Here is a 12505-nt window from a genome sequence, read left to right as displayed (position 1 = left end):
AGTTTGGAAACATTGCGTTTGTAGAATCTGCAAGTGTTTATTCGGAGCACCTTGAGGCCTATGTTGGAAAAGGAAATATCTTCACATAAAAACTAGAGAGAAGGATTCTCAGAAACTTCTTTGTGATGAGTTCATTCAACTCACAGAGTTGAACCTACCAATTGATAGAGAAGTTTGGAAACACTCTTTTTGTAGAATCTGCAAGTGGATATTTGGAGCCGTTTGAGGCCTATGCTGGAAAAGGAAATATCTTCACATAAAAACTGAACAGAAGCATTCTCAGAAACTTCTTTGTGTTGAGTGCATTCAACTCACAGACTTGAACTTACCTGTAGAAAGAGCAGTTTTGAAACACTCTTTTGGTAAAATCTGCAAGTGGTTATTTGGAGCACTTCGAGGCCTGTGCTGGGATATGGAATATCTTCACCTAAAAACTACAGAGAAGCATTCTCAGAAAGTTCTTCACGATGCATTCATTCAACTCACAGAGTTGAACCTTCCTTTTGATAGAACAGTTTGGAAACACTCTTTTTGTAGAATCTGCAAGAGGATATTTGGAGCGTTTTGAGGCCTATGCTGGAAAAGGAAATATCTTCACCTAAAAACTAGACAGAAGCATCCTCAGAAACTCCTGTGTGATGAGTGCATTCAACTCACAGACTTGAACGTTTCTTTTGATAGAACAGTTTGGAAACATTGCGTTTGTAGAATCTGCAAGTGTTTATTCGGAGCACCTTGAGGCCTATGTTGGAAAAGGAAATATCTTCACATAAAAACTAGAGAGAAGGATTCTCAGAAACTTCTTTGTGATGAGTTCATTCAACTCACAGAGTTGAACCTACCAATTGATAGAGAAGTTTGGAAACACTCTTTTTGTAGAATCTGCAAGTGGATATTTGGAGCCGTTTGAGGCCTATGCTGGAAAAGGAAATATCTTCACATAAAAACTGAACAGAAGCATTCTCAGAAACTTCTTTGTGTTGAGTGCATTCAACTCACAGACTTGAACTTACCTGTAGAAAGAGCAGTTTTGAAACACTCTTTTGGTAAAATCTGCAAGTGGTTATTTGGAGCACTTCGAGGCCTGTGCTGGGATATGGAATATCTTCACCTAAAAACTACAGAGAAGCATTCTCAGAAAGTTCTTCACGATGCATTCATTCAACTCACAGAGTTGAACCTTCCTTTTGATAGAACAGTTTTGAAACACTCTTTTTGTAGAATCTGCAAGAGGATATTTGGAGCGTTTTGAGGCCTATGCTGGAAAAGGAAATATCTTCACCTAAAAACTAGACAGAAGCATCCTCAGAAACTCCTGTGTGATGAGTGCATTCAACTCACAGACTTGAACGTTTCTTTTGATAGAACAGTTTGGAAACATTGCGTTTGTAGAATCTGCAAGTGTTTATTCGGAGCACCTTGAGGCCTATGTTGGAAAAGGAAATATCTTCACATAAAAACTAGAGAGAAGGATTCTCAGAAACTTCTTTGTGATGAGTTCATTCAACTCACAGAGTTGAACCTACCAATTGATAGAGAAGTTTGGAAACACTCTTTTTGTAGAATCTGCAAGTGGATATTTGGAGCCGTTTGAGGCCTATGCTGGAAAAGGAAATATCTTCACATAAAAACTGAACAGAAGCATTCTCAGAAACTTCTTTGTGTTGAGTGCATTCAACTCACAGACTTGAACTTACCTGTAGAAAGAGCAGTTTTGAAACACTCTTTTGGTAAAATCTGCAAGTGGTTATTTGGAGCACTTCGAGGCCTGTGCTGGGATATGGAATATCTTCACCTAAAAACTACAGAGAAGCATTCTCAGAAAGTTCTTCACGATGCATTCATTCAACTCACAGAGTTGAACCTTCCTTTTGATAGAACAGTTTTGAAACACTCTTTTTGTAGAATCTGCAAGAGGATATTTGGAGCGTTTTGAGGCCTATGCTGGAAAAGGAAATATCTTCACCTAAAAACTAGACAGAAGCATCCTCAGAAACTCCTGTGTGATGAGTGCATTCAACTCACAGACTTGAACGTTTCTTTTGATAGAACAGTTTGGAAACATTGCGTTTGTAGAATCTGCAAGTGTTTATTCGGAGCACCTTGAGGCCTATGTTGGAAAAGGAAATATCTTCACATAAAAACTAGAGAGAAGGATTCTCAGAAACTTCTTTGTGATGAGTTCATTCAACTCACAGAGTTGAACCTACCAATTGATAGAGAAGTTTGGAAACACTCTTTTTGTAGAATCTGCAAGTGGATATTTGGAGCCGTTTGAGGCCTATGCTGGAAAAGGAAATATCTTCACATAAAAACTGAACAGAAGCATTCTCAGAAACTTCTTTGTGTTGAGTGCATTCAACTCACAGACTTGAACTTACCTGTAGAAAGAGCAGTTTTGAAACACTCTTTTGGTAAAATCTGCAAGTGGTTATTTGGAGCACTTCGAGGCCTGTGCTGGGATATGGAATATCTTCACCTAAAAACTACAGAGAAGCATTCTCAGAAAGTTCTTCACGATGCATTCATTCAACTCACAGAGTTGAACCTTCCTTTTGATAGAACAGTTTTGAAACACTCTTTTTGTAGAATCTGCAAGAGGATATTTGGAGCGTTTTGAGGCCTATGCTGGAAAAGGAAATATCTTCACCTAAAAACTAGACAGAAGCATCCTCAGAAACTCCTGTGTGATGAGTGCATTCAACTCACAGACTTGAACGTTTCTTTTGATAGAACAGTTTGGAAACATTGCGTTTGTAGAATCTGCAAGTGTTTATTCGGAGCACCTTGAGGCCTATGTTGGAAAAGGAAATATCTTCACATAAAAACTAGAGAGAAGGATTCTCAGAAACTTCTTTGTGATGAGTTCATTCAACTCACAGAGTTGAACCTACCAATTGATAGAGAAGTTTGGAAACACTCTTTTTGTAGAATCTCCAAGTGGATATTTGGAGCCGTTTGAGGCCTATGCTGGAAAAGGAAATATCTTCACATAAAAACTGAACAGAAGCATTCTCAGAAACTTCTTTGTGTTGAGTGCATTCAACTCACAGACTTGAACTTACCTGTAGAAAGAGCAGTTTTGAAACACTCTTTTGGTAAAATCTGCAAGTGGTTATTTGGAGCACTTCGAGGCCTGTGCTGGGATATGGAATATCTTCACCTAAAAACTACAGAGAAGCATTCTCAGAAAGTTCTTCACGATGCATTCATTCAACTCACAGAGTTGAACCTTCCTTTTGATAGAACAGTTTGGAAACACTCTTTTTGTAGAATCTGCAAGAGGATATTTGGAGCGTTTTGAGGCCTATGCTGGAAAAGGAAATATCTTCACCTAAAAACTAGACAGAAGCATCCTCAGAAACTCCTGTGTGATGAGTGCATTCAACTCACAGACTTGAACGTTTCTTTTGATAGAACAGTTTGGAAACATTGCGTTTGTAGAATCTGCAAGTGTTTATTCGGAGCACCTTGAGGCCTATGTTGGAAAAGGAAATATCTTCACATAAAAACTAGAGAGAAGGATTCTCAGAAACTTCTTTGTGATGAGTTCATTCAACTCACAGAGTTGAACCTACCAATTGATAGAGAAGTTTGGAAACACTCTTTTTGTAGAATCTGCAAGTGGATATTTGGAGCCGTTTGAGGCCTATGCTGGAAAAGGAAATATCTTCACATAAAAACTGAACAGAAGCATTCTCAGAAACTTCTTTGTGTTGAGTGCATTCAACTCACAGACTTGAACTTACCTGTAGAAAGAGCAGTTTTGAAACACTCTTTTGGTAAAATCTGCAAGTGGTTATTTGGAGCACTTCGAGGCCTGTGCTGGGATATGGAATATCTTCACCTAAAAACTACAGAGAAGCATTCTCAGAAAGTTCTTCACGATGCATTCATTCAACTCACAGAGTTGAACCTTCCTTTTGATAGAACAGTTTGGAAACACTCTTTTTGTAGAATCTGCAAGAGGATATTTGGAGCGTTTTGAGGCCTATGCTGGAAAAGGAAATATCTTCACCTAAAAACTAGACAGAAGCATCCTCAGAAACTCCTGTGTGATGAGTGCATTCAACTCACAGACTTGAACGTTTCTTTTGATAGAACAGTTTGGAAACATTGCGTTTGTAGAATCTGCAAGTGTTTATTCGGAGCACCTTGAGGCCTATGTTGGAAAAGGAAATATCTTCACATAAAAACTAGAGAGAAGGATTCTCAGAAACTTCTTTGTGATGAGTTCATTCAACTCACAGAGTTGAACCTACCAATTGATAGAGAAGTTTGGAAACACTCTTTTTGTAGAATCTGCAAGTGGATATTTGGAGCCGTTTGAGGCCTATGCTGGAAAAGGAAATATCTTCACATAAAAACTGAACAGAAGCATTCTCAGAAACTTCTTTGTGTTGAGTGCATTCAACTCACAGACTTGAACTTACCTGTAGAAAGAGCAGTTTTGAAACACTCTTTTGGTAAAATCTGCAAGTGGTTATTTGGAGCACTTCGAGGCCTGTGCTGGGATATGGAATATCTTCACCTAAAAACTACAGAGAAGCATTCTCAGAAAGTTCTTCACGATGCATTCATTCAACTCACAGAGTTGAACCTTCCTTTTGATAGAACAGTTTGGAAACACTCTTTTTGTAGAATCTGCAAGAGGATATTTGGAGCGTTTTGAGGCCTATGCTGGAAAAGGAAATATCTTCACCTAAAAACTAGACAGAAGCATCCTCAGAAACTCCTGTGTGATGAGTGCATTCAACTCACAGACTTGAACGTTTCTTTTGATAGAACAGTTTGGAAACATTGCGTTTGTAGAATCTGCAAGTGTTTATTCGGAGCACCTTGAGGCCTATGTTGGAAAAGGAAATATCTTCACATAAAAACTAGAGAGAAGGATTCTCAGAAACTTCTTTGTGATGAGTTCATTCAACTCACAGAGTTGAACCTACCAATTGATAGAGAAGTTTGGAAACACTCTTTTTGTAGAATCTGCAAGTGGATATTTGGAGCCGTTTGAGGCCTATGCTGGAAAAGGAAATATCTTCACATAAAAACTGAACAGAAGCATTCTCAGAAACTTCTTTGTGTTGAGTGCATTCAACTCACAGACTTGAACTTACCTGTAGAAAGAGCAGTTTTGAAACACTCTTTTGGTAAAATCTGCAAGTGGTTATTTGGAGCACTTCGAGGCCTGTGCTGGGATATGGAATATCTTCACCTAAAAACTACAGAGAAGCATTCTCAGAAAGTTCTTCACGATGCATTCATTCAACTCACAGAGTTGAACCTTCCTTTTGATAGAACAGTTTGGAAACACTCTTTTTGTAGAATCTGCAAGAGGATATTTGGAGCGTTTTGAGGCCTATGCTGGAAAAGGAAATATCTTCACCTAAAAACTAGACAGAAGCATCCTCAGAAACTCCTGTGTGATGAGTGCATTCAACTCACAGACTTGAACGTTTCTTTTGATAGAACAGTTTGGAAACATTGCGTTTGTAGAATCTGCAAGTGTTTATTCGGAGCACCTTGAGGCCTATGTTGGAAAAGGAAATATCTTCACATAAAAACTAGAGAGAAGGATTCTCAGAAACTTCTTTGTGATGAGTTCATTCAACTCACAGAGTTGAACCTACCAATTGATAGAGAAGTTTGGAAACACTCTTTTTGTAGAATCTGCAAGTGGATATTTGGAGCCGTTTGAGGCCTATGCTGGAAAAGGAAATATCTTCACATAAAAACTGAACAGAAGCATTCTCAGAAACTTCTTTGTGTTGAGTGCATTCAACTCACAGACTTGAACTTACCTGTAGAAAGAGCAGTTTTGAAACACTCTTTTGGTAAAATCTGCAAGTGGTTATTTGGAGCACTTCGAGGCCTGTGCTGGGATATGGAATGTCTTCACCTAAAAACTACAGAGAAGCATTCTCAGAAAGTTCTTCACGATGCATTCATTCAACTCACAGAGTTGAACCTTCCTTTTGATAGAACAGTTTTGAAACACTCTTTTTGTAGAATCTGCAAGAGGATATTTGGAGCGTTTTGAGGCCTATGCTGGAAAAGGAAATATGTTCACCTAAAAACTAGACAGAAGCATCCTCAGAAACTCCTGTGTGATGAGTGCATTCAACTCACAGACTTGAACGTTTCTTTTGATAGAACAGTTTGGAAACATTGCGTTTGTAGAATCTGCAAGTGTTTATTCGGAGCACCTTGAGGCCTATGTTGGAAAAGGAAATATCTTCACATAAAAACTAGAGAGAAGGATTCTCAGAAACTTCTTTGTGATGAGTTCATTCAACTCACAGAGTTGAACCTACCAATTGATAGAGAAGTTTGGAAACACTCTTTTTGTAGAATCTGCAAGTGGATATTTGGAGCCGTTTGAGGCCTATGCTGGAAAAGGAAATATCTTCACATAAAAACTGAACAGAAGCATTCTCAGAAACTTCTTTGTGTTGAGTGCATTCAACTCACAGACTTGAACTTACCTGTAGAAAGAGCAGTTTTGAAACACTCTTTTGGTAAAATCTGCAAGTGGTTATTTGGAGCACTTCGAGGCCTGTGCTGGGATATGGAATATCTTCACCTAAAAACTACAGAGAAGCATTCTCAGAAAGTTCTTCACGATGCATTCATTCAACTCACAGAGTTGAACCTTCCTTTTGATAGAACAGTTTTGAAACACTCTTTTTGTAGAATCTGCAAGAGGATATTTGGAGCGTTTTGAGGCCTATGCTGGAAAAGGAAATATCTTCACCTAAAAACTAGACAGAAGCATCCTCAGAAACTCCTGTGTGATGAGTGCATTCAACTCACAGACTTGAACGTTTCTTTTGATAGAACAGTTTGGAAACATTGCGTTTGTAGAATCTGCAAGTGTTTATTCGGAGCACCTTGAGGCCTATGTTGGAAAAGGAAATATCTTCACATAAAAACTAGAGAGAAGGATTCTCAGAAACTTCTTTGTGATGAGTTCATTCAACTCACAGAGTTGAACCTACCAATTGATAGAGAAGTTTGGAAACACTCTTTTTGTAGAATCTGCAAGTGGATATTTGGAGCCGTTTGAGGCCTATGCTGGAAAAGGAAATATCTTCACATAAAAACTGAGCAGAAGCATTCTCAGAAACTTCTTTGTGTTAAGTGCATTCAACTCACAGACTTGAACTTACCTGTAGAAAGAGCAGTTTTGAAACACTCTTTTGGTAAAATCTGCAAGTGGTTATTTGGAGCACTTCGAGGCCTGTGCTGGGATATGGAATATCTTCACCTAAAAACTACAGAGAAGCATTCTCAGAAAGTTCTTCACGATGCATTCATTCAACTCACAGAGTTGAACCTTCCTTTTGATAGAACAGTTTTGAAACACTCTTTTTGTAGAATCTGCAAGAGGATATTTGGAGCGTTTTGAGGCCTATGCTGGAAAAGGAAATATCTTCACCTAAAAACTAGACAGAAGCATCCTCAGAAACTTCTGTGTGATGAGTGCATTCAACTCACAGACTTGAACGTTTCTTTTGATAGAACAGTTTGGAAACATTACGTTTGTAGAATCTGCAAGTGTTTATTCGGAGCACCTTGAGGCCTATGTTGGAAAAGGAAATATCTTCACATAAAAACTAGAGAGAAGGATTCTCAGAAACTTCTTTGTGATGAGTTCATTCAACTCACAGAGTTGAACCTACCAATTGATAGAGAAGTTTGGAAACACTCTTTTTGTAGAATCTCCAAGTGGATATTTGGAGCCGTTTGAGGCCTATGCTGGAAAAGGAAATATCTTCACATAAAAACTGAACAGAAGCATTCTCAGAAACTTCTTTGTGTTGAGTGCATTCAACTCACAGACTTGAACTTACCTGTAGAAAGAGCAGTTTTGAAACACTCTTTTGGTAAAATCTGCAAGTGGTTATTTGGAGCACTTCGAGGCCTGTGCTGGGATATGGAATATCTTCACCTGAAAACTACAGAGAAGCATTCTCAGAAAGTTCTTCATGATGCATTCATTCAACTCACAGAGTTGAACCTTCCTTTTGATAGAACAGTTTTGAAACACTCTTTTTGTAGAATCTGCAAGAGGATATTTGGAGCGTTTTGAGGCCTATGCTGGAAAAGGAAATATCTTCACCTAAAAACTAGACAGAAGCATCCTCAGAAACTCCTGTGTGATGAGTGCATTCAACTCACAGACTTGAACGTTTCTTTTGATAGAACAGTTTTGAAACATTGCGTTTGTAGAATCTGCAAGTGTTTATTCGGAGCACCTTGAGGCCTATGTTGGAAAAGGAAATATCTTCACATAAAAACTAGAGAGAAGGATTCTCAGAAACTTCTTTGTGATGAGTTCATTCAACTCACAGAGTTGAACCTACCAATTGATAGAGAAGTTTGGAAACACTCTTTTTGTAGAATCTGCAAGTGGATATTTGGAGCCGTTTGAGGCCTATGCTGGAAAAGGAAATATCTTCACAAAGAAACTGAGCAGAAGCATTCTCAGAAACTTCTTTGTGTTAAGTGCATTCAACTCACAGACTTGAACTTACCTGTAGAAAGAGCAGTTTTGAAACACTCTTTTGGTAAAATCTGCAAGTGGTTATTTGGAGCACTTCGAGGCCTGTGCTGGGATATGGAATATCTTCACCTAAAAACTACAGAGAAGCATTCTCAGAAAGTTCTTCACGATGCATTCATTCAACTCACAGAGTTGAACCTTCCTTTTGATAGAACAGTTTTGAAACACTCTTTTTGTAGAATCTGCAAGAGGATATTTGGAGCGTTTTGAGGCCTATGCTGGAAAAGGAAATATCTTCACCTAAAAACTAGACAGAAGCATCCTCAGAAACTCCTGTGTGATGAGTGCATTCAACTCACAGACTTGAACGTTTCTTTTGATAGAACAGTTTGGAAACATTGCGTTTGTAGAATCTGCAAGTGTTTATTCGGAGCACCTTGAGGCCTATGTTGGAAAAGGAAATATCTTCACATAAAAACTAGAGAGAAGGATTCTCAGAAACTTCTTTGTGATGAGTTCATTCAACTCACAGAGTTGAACCTACCAATTGATAGAGAAGTTTGGAAACACTCTTTTTGTAGAATCTGCAAGTGGATATTTGGAGCCGTTTGAGGCCTATGCTGGAAAAGGAAATATCTTCACATAAAAACTGAACAGAAGCATTCTCAGAAACTTCTTTGTGTTGAGTGCATTCAACTCACAGACTTGAACTTACCTGTAGAAAGAGCAGTTTTGAAACACTCTTTTGGTAAAATCTGCAAGTGGTTATTTGGAGCACTTCGAGGCCTGTGCTGGGATATGGAATATCTTCACCTAAAAACTACAGAGAAGCATTCTCAGAAAGTTCTTCACGATGCATTCATTCAACTCACAGAGTTGAACCTTCCTTTTGATAGAACAGTTTTGAAACACTCTTTTTGTAGAATCTGCAAGAGGATATTTGGAGCGTTTTGAGGCCTATGCTGGAAAAGGAAATATCTTCACCTAAAAACTAGACAGAAGCATCCTCAGAAACTCCTGTGTGATGAGTGCATTCAACTCACAGACTTGAACGTTTCTTTTGATAGAACAGTTTGGAAACATTGCGTTTGTAGAATCTGCAAGTGTTTATTCGGAGCACCTTGAGGCCTATGTTGGAAAAGGAAATATCTTCACATAAAAACTAGAGAGAAGGATTCTCAGAAACTTCTTTGTGATGAGTTCATTCAACTCACAGAGTTGAACCTACCAATTGATAGAGAAGTTTGGAAACACTCTTTTTGTAGAATCTGCAAGTGGATATTTGGAGCCGTTTGAGGCCTATGCTGGAAAAGGAAATATCTTCACATAAAAACTGAACAGAAGCATTCTCAGAAACTTCTTTGTGTTGAGTGCATTCAACTCACAGACTTGAACTTACCTGTAGAAAGAGCAGTTTTGAAACACTCTTTTGGTAAAATCTGCAAGTGGTTATTTGGAGCACTTCGAGGCCTGTGCTGGGATATGGAATATCTTCACCTAAAAACTACAGAGAAGCATTCTCAGAAAGTTCTTCACGATGCATTCATTCAACTCACAGAGTTGAACCTTCCTTTTGATAGAACAGTTTTGAAACACTCTTTTTGTAGAATCTGCAAGAGGATATTTGGAGCGTTTTGAGGCCTATGCTGGAAAAGGAAATATCTTCACCTAAAAACTAGACAGAAGCATCCTCAGAAACTCCTGTGTGATGAGTGCATTCAACTCACAGACTTGAACGTTTCTTTTGATAGAACAGTTTGGAAACATTGCGTTTGTAGAATCTGCAAGTGTTTATTCGGAGCACCTTGAGGCCTATGTTGGAAAAGGAAATATCTTCACATAAAAACTAGAGAGAAGGATTCTCAGAAACTTCTTTGTGATGAGTTCATTCAACTCACAGAGTTGAACCTACCAATTGATAGAGAAGTTTGGAAACACTCTTTTTGTAGAATCTGCAAGTGGATATTTGGAGCCGTTTGAGGCCTATGCTGGAAAAGGAAATATCTTCACATAAAAACTGAACAGAAGCATTCTCAGAAACTTCTTTGTGTTGAGTGCATTCAACTCACAGACTTGAACTTACCTGTAGAAAGAGCAGTTTTGAAACACTCTTTTGGTAAAATCTGCAAGTGGTTATTTGGAGCACTTCGAGGCCTGTGCTGGGATATGGAATATCTTCACCTAAAAACTACAGAGAAGCATTCTCAGAAAGTTCTTCACGATGCATTCATTCAACTCACAGAGTTGAACCTTCCTTTTGATAGAACAGTTTTGAAACACTCTTTTTGTAGAATCTGCAAGAGGATATTTGGAGCGTTTTGAGGCCTATGCTGGAAAAGGAAATATCTTCACCTAAAAACTAGACAGAAGCATCCTCAGAAACTCCTGTGTGATGAGTGCATTCAACTCACAGACTTGAACGTTTCTTTTGATAGAACAGTTTGGAAACATTGCGTTTGTAGAATCTGCAAGTGTTTATTCGGAGCACCTTGAGGCCTATGTTGGAAAAGGAAATATCTTCACATAAAAACTAGAGAGAAGGATTCTCAGAAACTTCTTTGTGATGAGTTCATTCAACTCACAGAGTTGAACCTACCAATTGATAGAGAAGTTTGGAAACACTCTTTTTGTAGAATCTGCAAGTGGATATTTGGAGCCGTTTGAGGCCTATGCTGGAAAAGGAAATATCTTCACATAAAAACTGAACAGAAGCATTCTCAGAAACTTCTTTGTGTTGAGTGCATTCAACTCACAGACTTGAACTTACCTGTAGAAAGAGCAGTTTTGAAACACTCTTTTGGTAAAATCTGCAAGTGGTTATTTGGAGCACTTCGAGGCCTGTGCTGGGATATGGAATATCTTCACCTAAAAACTACAGAGAAGCATTCTCAGAAAGTTCTTCACGATGCATTCATTCAACTCACAGAGTTGAACCTTCCTTTTGATAGAACAGTTTTGAAACACTCTTTTTGTAGAATCTGCAAGAGGATATTTGGAGCGTTTTGAGGCCTATGCTGGAAAAGGAAATATCTTCACCTAAAAACTAGACAGAAGCATCCTCAGAAACTCCTGTGTGATGAGTGCATTCAACTCACAGACTTGAACGTTTCTTTTGATAGAACAGTTTGGAAACATTGCGTTTGTAGAATCTGCAAGTGTTTATTCGGAGCACCTTGAGGCCTATGTTGGAAAAGGAAATATCTTCACATAAAAACTAGAGAGAAGGATTCTCAGAAACTTCTTTGTGATGAGTTCATTCAACTCACAGAGTTGAACCTACCAATTGATAGAGAAGTTTGGAAACACTCTTTTTGTAGAATCTGCAAGTGGATATTTGGAGCCGTTTGAGGCCTATGCTGGAAAAGGAAATATCTTCACATAAAAACTGAACAGAAGCATTCTCAGAAACTTCTTTGTGTTGAGTGCATTCAACTCACAGACTTGAACTTACCTGTAGAAAGAGCAGTTTTGAAACACTCTTTTGGTAAAATCTGCAAGTGGTTATTTGGAGCACTTCGAGGCCTGTGCTGGGATATGGAATATCTTCACCTAAAAACTACAGAGAAGCATTCTCAGAAAGTTCTTCACGATGCATTCATTCAACTCACAGAGTTGAACCTTCCTTTTGATAGAACAGTTTTGAAACACTCTTTTTGTAGAATCTGCAAGAGGATATTTGGAGCGTTTTGAGGCCTATGCTGGAAAAGGAAATATCTTCACCTAAAAACTAGACAGAAGCATCCTCAGAAACTCCTGTGTGATGAGTGCATTCAACTCACAGACTTGAACGTTTCTTTTGATAGAACAGTTTGGAAACATTGCGTTTGTAGAATCTGCAAGTGTTTATTCGGAGCACCTTGAGGCCTATGTTGGAAAAGGAAATATCTTCACATAAAAACTAGAGAGAAGGATTCTCAGAAACTTCTTTGTGATGAGTTCATTCAACTCACAGAGTTGAACCTACCAATTGATAGAGAAGTTTGGAAACACTCTTTTTGT

This window comes from Pongo abelii, chromosome 9, assembly GCF_028885655.2.
Source record: "Pongo abelii isolate AG06213 chromosome 9, NHGRI_mPonAbe1-v2.0_pri, whole genome shotgun sequence".
In the NCBI taxonomy this organism is placed as follows: Eukaryota; Metazoa; Chordata; class Mammalia; order Primates; family Hominidae; genus Pongo; species Pongo abelii.
Note: the sequence above shows the minus strand (reverse complement) of the source record.